Genomic DNA, 9964 nt, shown 5'->3' with positions numbered 1-9964 from the left:
GGTGGGGGCCTCGCGGCACTCAGATGTTGGGTGCGCATTATACCGCAAGCACCTTTGGCAGCGGAGGGATTGAGGAGGGGAATGGGAGGGGTCGACTTTGTAACGTTGGTTAAAAAGGAGGGCACCCTCCTTCAGGAGACGTTCTATGGAGGGGGCGTGCTCAGAAAAAACCCGCATAAGGCGGGTGGGGCCGGCAGCGTTGTGGATGCGACGAACCGCATGCACCTCCAGATGGGGATGGGCCTGAAGCTCCGCCAACACCTCCTCCTCCGTGATCGCTGGACTGAGCTGAGTGATCACGGTGGTGAGGGTCGGCGGGCGACGTGGGGGTTGGGGTTGGCGGGAGAGAGGTGGGGAAGGAGCATTTCACTTCCATATATGGCTACACTTCATACAAATACTTTCAGAAACGAGTTCCTGACATTTAAATCTACACTCTATGTTAACAAATTTTTCTTCAGAAACGCTTTTCTTGCCATTCCTAGTCTATATTTTATATCCTCTATACTTCGACCATCATCAGTTATTTCGCTCCCCAAATAGCAAAACTCCTTTACTACTTTAAGTGTCTCATTTCCTAATCTAATTCCCTCAGCATCCCCCGACTTAATTCGACTACATTCCATTGTCCTCGTTTTACTTATGTTGATGTTCATCTTATATCCTCCTTTCAAGACACCATCCATTCCATTCAACTGCTCTTCCAAGTCCTTTGCTGTCTCTGACAGAATTACAATGTCATCGGTGAACCTCAAAGTTTTTATTTCTTCTCCATGTATTTTAAAACCTACTCCGAACTTTTATTTTCTTTCCTTTACTGCTTGCTCAATATACAGGTTGAGTAACATCGGGGATAGGCTACAACCCTGTCACACTCCCTTCCCAACCATTGCTTCCCTTTCACACCCTTTGATTTTATAGCTGTCATCTGGTTTCTGTGCAAATTGTAAATAGCCTTTCGCTCCCTGTATTTGACCCCTCCCACCTTCAGAATTTGAAAGAGAGTATTCCAATCAACATTGTCAAAAGCTTTCTCTATGTCTACAAATGCTACAAACGTAGGTTTCCCTTTCCTTAATCTTTCCTCTAAGATAAGTCGTAGGGTCAGTATTGCCCCACGTGTTCCAACATTTCTACGGAATCCAAACTGATCTTCCCCAAGCTCGGCTTCTATCAGTTTTTCCATTCGTCTGTAAAGAATTCGCGTTAGTATTTTGCAGCTGTGACTTATTAAACTGATAGTTCGGCAATTTTCACATCTGTCAACACCTGCTTTCTTTGGGATTGGAATTATTATATTCTTCTTGAAGTTTGAGGGTATTTCGCCTGTCTCATACATTTTGCTCACCAGATGGCAGAGTTTTGTCAGGACTGGCTCTCCCAAGGCTGTCAGTAGTTCTAATGGAATGTAGTCTACTCCAGGGGCCTTGTTTCGACTCAGGTCTTTCAGTGCTCTGTCAAACTCTTCGCGCAGTATCAGCGTACGTAAAAAATAAAAAGCGTGAGCAGTGCTGATTCAGCGAAGTTTGCCATCCAGCAGCGCTATACAGGGTGCATAAAAACAATTTCACCAATAGTGTGGTGTGGAAAGATAGCTACAGGAACGTAATTAAAATCTGTCATACGGAGTCTTTACTCAAAATGAAAGATAATTCACAGAAAATGTGTGCCTAAACACAGTCTTTGGACTAACCAATGAAGGATGATAACATGAAAAACTCAAAGCATCACATACACGTGTGTAATACTTAGCCGACGTTCGAGACAATATTTCTTTAGACATGGAGAGAGTCTCATGTCCTTGTTTTCTGTTTCAAGATGTCCTAAAAAAGTCAAAGTAAATGTAAAGTGAGCCACCACTTAATTAACATAAATGTGTCGTAGCAAATGTTCAAAGTGACCACTGGTGCTGTAAATATTCAACAGCGACATCTAGTTCCTATACTCAGATTACTTTTTTTAATGCTGCCCTACACCTTTTGTCAGTCCGTTGTTCGCATGTTATATATGCCAGACAAGACGTGACAGAATGAAGTTCGAATATTCAGGAGTGCATAGAAAGTGCTCGAAACGGCCAAATGACGGAATGAGTTGGTAGCGATTTATGACTTTGAAATTCAGTAGGCGATAATTACGTGAAAGAAAATGCAATACGTTTAACCGAGGCGCTACGATGTAAGATGTAAAATACGTTTCTTGATTACAAAAAGCCGTCGACTGAAATGGTAAATGTATAAATGTCGTGACAATAACGTCTGTCACGTTATTATGGGCAACATATTAGACCATACAGCATCGGTATTCATGAAACGAGAGAGAATGCAGCACTGGTCAGTTCACAGAGCACTGAAAATGAAACTCAACTTTTAACGGCGTTGTCGCTTTGCTCCTATCATCGTGAGTAAAGACGAAGTATTTTTATAGCTTCTGTGATGTGGAAGTCATGACTCAGAGGCCGATATTCATGCTCCTGTTTGTATCTCCATATATACCTGCGACACGGTAGCCTATGGAACAAAGTAGCCCTCATTTCTCCTCCTGACCAGAGGCAAACTATATTCTACTTATTTGCTATTTTCGCTATAGTAAAATGTGGTGACTTTTGCCTCTAGTCCTCCATCAAGGTGGGCAAACAGTATCTGATACCTGCTGTGAGTTTCCATGTGTGTACTGAGCAGTCAAGGTGAACAGAGACGAGGATTACACGGGACACAATATTCAGGTGACGAAAATTTCGGAAACTGCGACTATGCGGGACACAACATTCAGATGACGAAAATTTCGGAAACTGTTTTTGTCTAATCTTGTTGTGAACAAACGTCGACGTCGCAAGGTTGACATGTTTTACGCCCATTGTCTCTGCAATGCAGCTGTCCTTGACAAAGTGAACTTAACCAGTCTTTTCAGGAAACAGTGGAGAAGATGCATTCCTTACGGACGGCAGTGAAATCGTGATGTGGTGGAGTGTGAGGAGGAGACTGCACGTAGAGTGATGTTCAGAAGTTTCGTGTACGGCCACTGAGGCGTTCATAGCTGCTTTATTAAGCGCCCAGGATTACGCTCTTTGTGGAAAGCATGTTACACCAGAAAAAAAAATGGACGTATAGGGATTGCGACAAAACTTCTCAAAGGGTAAAGACACACTCACACCGCTGTGCACGGGGTTAGGGGGGATCATGTCACCGCCCACTGTGTGTTGAAGCCGTCGATCCTAAGTGAGAGGCTGGCTGTGGCTATAAGCACATTTCCAGGATCAATGTAGCAGTGTTTGCAAAACTGCAATTGGCAGATCGGTTTGCAAAGACGGCCCTATGTGCTATTGATGTGTGTCAAGTATAATTTTGCTTTATGAATTTTTGGTATCTGAATCGATTGTGAGTGAGCAGCGATGTTGTAAGCTGTATCGCAGAAGTTAAGTGAGTATCTTTGAGGGCGCAGTGGAAGCAGACAATGTTTAGCTTTGGTAGTGAGTGAGTAGAGTCGAAGTGCAGCTGTGTTAAGAGTTAGGCTGATAATGTAAAACAGTGTTATTTAGGAAGCTATTGCAATATTATGATTCAAATTTAATGTCTCAATTTATCATTTTGTTAAATCATCATGATTATGATCAGGATGCAGTAGCCGACCGCGACAGACGCAGCAACAGATAAGTAAACCGCTTTTGTGCGAATTATGAGTTCCTAACCCGGAGCGAATTTTATTATATCATCTGTGTGCTTTAATACTTTAGTTTCTTGAGATTCTGCGTGTAAATTTAAAATTAATAGCCACAGTTCTCGCGGTTTCGTTTGCGTCTGAAAGTAAACCGATTTTGTGACATATTACAAGTTCCAAATCAGGGGCAAATTATTTAGTTTCACCTGACTGCTTCGGTAGTTAGGTTCTTGAATATCTGAGTATTACTAGACACAGCTCGTGCGTTTTCCTCAGGGTCTAAGAGGTGCGCAGCACGTGCCAATAGTCCATTTATCTGCAAAGTTCATTTTTCCACGGTCTTTAGTATGGACAGGGACTGCGGTTGTTGTGTGCAGATGCGAGCCGAGTAGGTGTCACTTTGCTCTCAGCTTCAGGCTATGATGGCTTCGGTTACACAGTTTGATAGAAGCTTCAGTGGATGGGCACCACTGTTGTGGGCCGGCCGTGGGGATCCAACGAACGTCCAGCACGCCTGAGTCCTCCGATGGGTCCTCACCAGTGGCCAATCAAGTTACTGCTGACGCTGAGGCTGACCCCTCACCTGTGGTCGAGTGGGAGGTCGCCCCGGGCGGAGCAGGCGGCGAAAGACTTCCCAGGTGGCTGCACAGAAGGCCTCTCCAGTTTGTCTGACAAACGGGTTCCAGGTGCTGTCGCCTGTCCTGTTTCAGAGCAAAACCACTCAGCCTGCAAGATCCGGCAGTTGCAGAGGGTGGGATTATTGGTAGTTGGGAACTCCAACGTTAGGCGCGTTATGGGGCCCCTTAGGGACTTGGCTGGCAAGGAGAGTAAGAAAACCAATGTGCACTCCGTGTGCATACCGGGTGGAGTCATTCCAGACCTGGAAAGGGTCCTCCCGGATGCCGTGAAGAGCACACAGGGTGCAGCCAACTGCAGGTGGTTGCTCACGTCGGTACCAATGATGTGTGTCCATTTGGATCAGAAGAGATTCTCTCTGGTTTCGAGCAGCTAACGGAAGTGGTAAAGGCTGCCAGTCTTGCTTGCAAGATGAGAGCAGAACTGACCATTTGCAGCATAGTCGACAGGATCGATTGCGGACCTCTGGTACAGAGTCGAGTGGAGGGTCTGAATAAGAGGCTAAAGTTACGTTGTGCAAGACACGGCAGTTGGCTGCGACTGCGACGCTGCCCGCTCCTCTTTTCCCAGCCTGGCAGACGGCGACACGGCCGCAACACGACTGGAGTCGCTGTTTCCCAAGCTCCGGTCGGCGGCGGCGGATTCAAATACATAAGAAAAATAAGAATTCCGATTTTCTTGCTGTCAAAAATACTGTATGTTAATGCAACAAAGTTAAATCGGCTCCCAGAGTTAGTTTTTCGATACAGATTCTCCTTTTACTTTAAAAAATTGAAAAGTATCTCTTCCGATTTTGCGTGTTTTTTTCGCTGTATATTACTTCTCTATCAATTGTGAGGAAAGTAAAAGTCACAAAAAATTGATGTTTGCGTATCTTACAGTTTCATATCACAGATTGATAATGAGGTGTCTATTTTTCCGATATTCGTCACAGTTATTCCGATACTTAATTTACAAGTAACCTACTGCATAAAATTTGAATTGTGTACAGTGAAAAATGTGGTCGCTGGCTACTTTATGTATGGTTCACGTTAGGTCATACATCGTTGCCGATGAAAAGAAGCTAACACATCGAAATTATTTTTAAAGTTGAGATCAGAATGATATCGATCTCCGTTTCCGAGATTTGAGCTCATATATCTCCGGGAGCGTCGCGACTAGCCGCCAGTTCTGTCGACGCGCAACGAGAATCGTGTGGTCATCACACGATAGAGAATGCATTTGTTTTGTTTCGCTGACACATTTGGACCTAATGAAACCATTTTATGTCATATATTTCTCCGGTATGAGTTACTAATATTTTTCCATACGCTCTTGACAATTTCATTTAAAATGACACAAAATGTAGGTTTCTTAATGCCAAGTGATCAAGCAGAACCCATTTTCTTGGTTTTGCTGAGGCATCTGAACCTGTTCCAAGCTTTCTTTCTCGTTTATTTCTCTGATACGAGTCCCGAATATTCCTCCATCCGTTTTTGCACATTTCACCTAAAATTCCAATGAAAGATAAGTTTATTAACAATAAGCGCACGCTAGCGTCATTGCATTGTTTCAAGTTCTTGATAACAAGATAGGGTTACACCTTAAACATCTCTAGAATTTTCATTCTGAACGTCTACAGTATACACTGGCAGAAATGTGGAAGAAATAATGCCCGTGCTTGTTCACAAAATTTCCCCAAATTATACTTGTCAGTTTCTCCCATGCAGAAACTTTTGGAACAAGCTAAGGCAACTTTCATAGCCGACTGAATCTTTATTCCCATCCAAATGAACTTCCATATTCTTATATTCTGACAGCATACATCGTTATGGATGACATGAACATTTAATCTTACCAAGCTGCACTCAAAAGATGACTCCAGGATTTACAAAAGACGAATTTCAATTGTGAACTGTGTCAGACCAGAAGGGCCTTGTAAAACAGTAGTGCACTTTTGGCACAAGTTTTTTGAGCACCATCTTCTACCAATGAATTGAAGTGAACGTGACAAATTACTTATTGCAGCATACTGTTTGCGCAATCTGTTGAGAAACGCCTTCCTCAAAAACGAACATCTATTGATTACAGAAAGCTGTACAACAATCTGGTGGTGGTTTTTCACAACTAGAAGGTATCATCAAGACACCAATCTACCGTTTACTTTCAAAGTGAAGGTATTGTAAAATGTAACTTTCTCGTTGTACTTTAGATTGTTCATTTTATAATGTACTTGCCGTTTTCAATTTTTATCGTCACAAAAAAGAGTAATGCGAAAATTGACCTTCAAGTTCATTTTCATCATTCTAATTCTACATCTGCATGGATTATACTGATTTTCATAACAGGCCTGAAAAATTTGCATTAATGGGAAAATATATATTTCACTCACCTGCCAGTTTCAACTGTGCACCAATTTCTTCCCAAATTCTGTCTCTGAACATAGTGTCTCTATATTTAGGGTTCTTCAAATCGTAAAGGCAAGGATGTTGCGAGACCAGCTCACAGAGAATCACATCCTGTGAGTGGCTCAGTTCAGTTTTCCTTGACTGGCTCGACATCTTTCTGGCAGCCATACGTCCTTGTGTCGTCCGACTTCCTTCGCAACACTGCTTACTGGTGCAGTGCTGCGGCAGCTGCCGCAACAGTCGTGTGTCGCATCCCAAACTCGAACTGCGCATGCGCCAGCAAGCAACTTCTGACGTCACGTAGCGGCCCGTTGCAGTCGCTAATGTGCGTCGCGTCTTGGACAACGTACCTTTAGACGGTTCTGCGACCGTGTAGGCTGCAGATTCCTCGACTTGCGCCAAAGGGTGTTTGGGTTTCGGGTTCCACTGAATAGGTCAGGTGTCCACTATATGCAGGAGGCGGCTACACGGGTAGCAGAGGCTGTGTGGCGTGGACTGGGCGGTTTTATAGGTTACAGGGTCTCGGGAAAACACAAGAAGGGCTTCAGTCACAAAGGGTGCAGGCTGAACACCGTAAGAACATAGATACAGGAACCGTTGGTATAACAGTTGTAAATTGTCGTAGTTGTGTTGGGAAAGTAACAGAGCTCCAAGCACTAATAGAAAGCACTCATGCTCAAATCGTTGTTGGCACTGAAAGCTGGCTAAAGCCGGATATAAGTTCAGCTGAAATTTTTAGGAAGAACCTAACGGTGTTCCGAAAAGATAGGCCACACACAGTTGGCGGTGGCGTGTTTGTTGCTGTCAGAAGTAGTATAATTTGTCGCGAAATTGAAGTAGATACTTCCTGTGAGTTAGTATGGGCAGAGGTCATTGTTGGCTACCGGAATAAAATAATAATTGGATCCTTTTACCGACCCCCCCAGTTCAGATGATACAGTTGCTGAAAGGTTCAAAGAAAACTTGAGTTTCATTTCAAACACGTACCAGACTCATACGATAGTAGTTGGTGGTGACTTTAATTTACCCTCGATATGTTGGCGAAGATATATGTTTAATTGCGGAGGTACATATAAAATATCATCCGAAATTGTGCTAAGCGCATATTCTGAAAATTATGTCGAGCAGTTAGTTCAAGAGCCCACGCGAATAGTAAACGGTTGTGAAAACACACTTGACCTCTTAGCAACAAATAATCCTGAGTTAATAACCAGCATCAGAATCGGTATAGGGATTAGTGAACAAAGGGTTATCGTAGCGAGATTGAATATTGTAATCCCCAAATCCTCGAAAAATAAGCGAAAAATATATCTATTCAAAAAAGCAGATAAAAATTCACTTGACACCTTCCTGAGAGACAATCTCCACTCATTCCAAATTAATAATATAAGTGTAAACTAGACGCAGCTTAAATTCAAAGAAATAGTATCGGCACCAATTGAGAGGTTTAGACCAAATAAATTAACAAACGATGGAGCTGATCCTCCTCGGTACACAAAACGGGTCAGAACACTGTTGCAGAAACGACGAAACAAACAAGCCAAATTTAAACATACGCAAAATCCCCAAGATTGGCGATCCTTTACAGAAGCTCGAAATTTAGTGCGGAGTCCAATGCGAGACGTCTGTAACAGTTTCCACAACGAAACTTTGTCTCGAAACCTGGCAGAAAATGCAAACAGATTCTGGTCGTATGTGAAGTATGTTAATGGCAAGAAACAATCAATGCCTTCTCTGCGTAAACAATGGAGATACTATCGAAGACAGTGCTGCCAAAGCAGATTTACTAAACACAGCCTTCCGAAATGCCTTCACAAAAGACGACGAAGTAAATATTCCAGAATTCGAATCGAGAACAGCTGCCAACATGAGTAACGTAGAAGTAAATATCCTCGGAATAGTGAAGCAACTCAAATCACTTAAGAAAAGCAAGTCTTCTGCTCCAGACTGTATACCAGTTAGGATCCTTTGGGACTATGCTGATGCATTAGCTCCATACTTAAGAATCATATAAAACCGTTCGCTCGACGAAAGATCCGTACCCAAAGACTGGAAAGTTGCACAGGTCACACCAATATTCAAGAAAAGTAGTAGGAGTAATCCACTAAATTACAGGCCCATATCGTTAACGTCGATATGCAGCAGGATTATAGAACATATATTGTGTTCGAACAATATGAATTACCCCGAAGAAAACGGTCTATTAACACACAGTCAACAGGAGTTTAGAAAACATCGTTTCTGCGAAACACAGCTAGCTCTTTATTCACATGAAGTGTTGAGTGCTATTGACAAGGGATTTCAGATCGATTCCGCATTTCAGGATTTCCGGAGCACTGTACCACACAAGCGTCACGTAGTGAAATTGCGTGATTATGGAATATCGTCTCAGCTATGTGATTGGATACGTGATTTGCTGTCAGAGAGGTCACAGTTCGTTGTAATTGACAGGATGTCATCGAGTAAAACAAAAGTGATTTCAGGCGTTCCCCAAGGTAGTGTTACAGGCCCTTTGCTATTCCTTACCTATATAAACGATTTGGGAGACAATCTGAGCAGTCGTCTTAGGTTGTTTGCAGATGACGCTGTCGTTTATCGACTAATAAAGTCATCAGAAGATCAAAACTAACTGCAAAACGATTTAGAAAAAATATCTGAATGGTGCGAAACGTGGGAGTTGACCCTAAATAACGGAAAGTGTGAGATCAACCACATGAGTGCTAAAGCTTGTTAAACTTCTTATGCTTATCCATTACGGATATTTTAGAACCGTGACTTGGTTATTGTACTCCGAGATGTAAGATTTGAGAGATAGGAGAGTGTATTGTTTGGATGTTGAGAAGTTCATTAAATTGAAAATCTGCCTTGAGCACTTGTTCTTAATACACGAAAGAAGATAGTGTTGTCAGTTTTGCGCATATTTCATTTCTTAACAACCTTTCTCTTACAATTCTTTTTAGTGGATGATCCAACCAAGTACGTTCGATAAACTGTTCAATTTCCAATTAACAGAGAGCTGATTGCACCTCTCGAGTGTCTCTGTGCAGATACAGTAATTTGCAGCTTTAGCAGAGCGGCGCGCAAGACAGAGCAGTACTGCAATGCGTTGTCGAGATTTGCGCAGAACAGAGGCAAGGAGAAAACATTATGATGTTTTTATTTATTGAATCAGGGCCCACATCTGTTATTCAGAGACAGTTTTTGCGATCAAATTTTGCAAAGCCAGTTACTCAAGGTTTCATGTCCAAGTCAATTATTCAGGCAGTTTATAATGTTCAAAATTCCTG

This window comes from Schistocerca cancellata, chromosome 11 (assembly GCF_023864275.1).
Source record: "Schistocerca cancellata isolate TAMUIC-IGC-003103 chromosome 11, iqSchCanc2.1, whole genome shotgun sequence".
Taxonomy (NCBI): domain Eukaryota; kingdom Metazoa; phylum Arthropoda; class Insecta; order Orthoptera; family Acrididae; genus Schistocerca; species Schistocerca cancellata.
Note: the sequence above shows the minus strand (reverse complement) of the source record.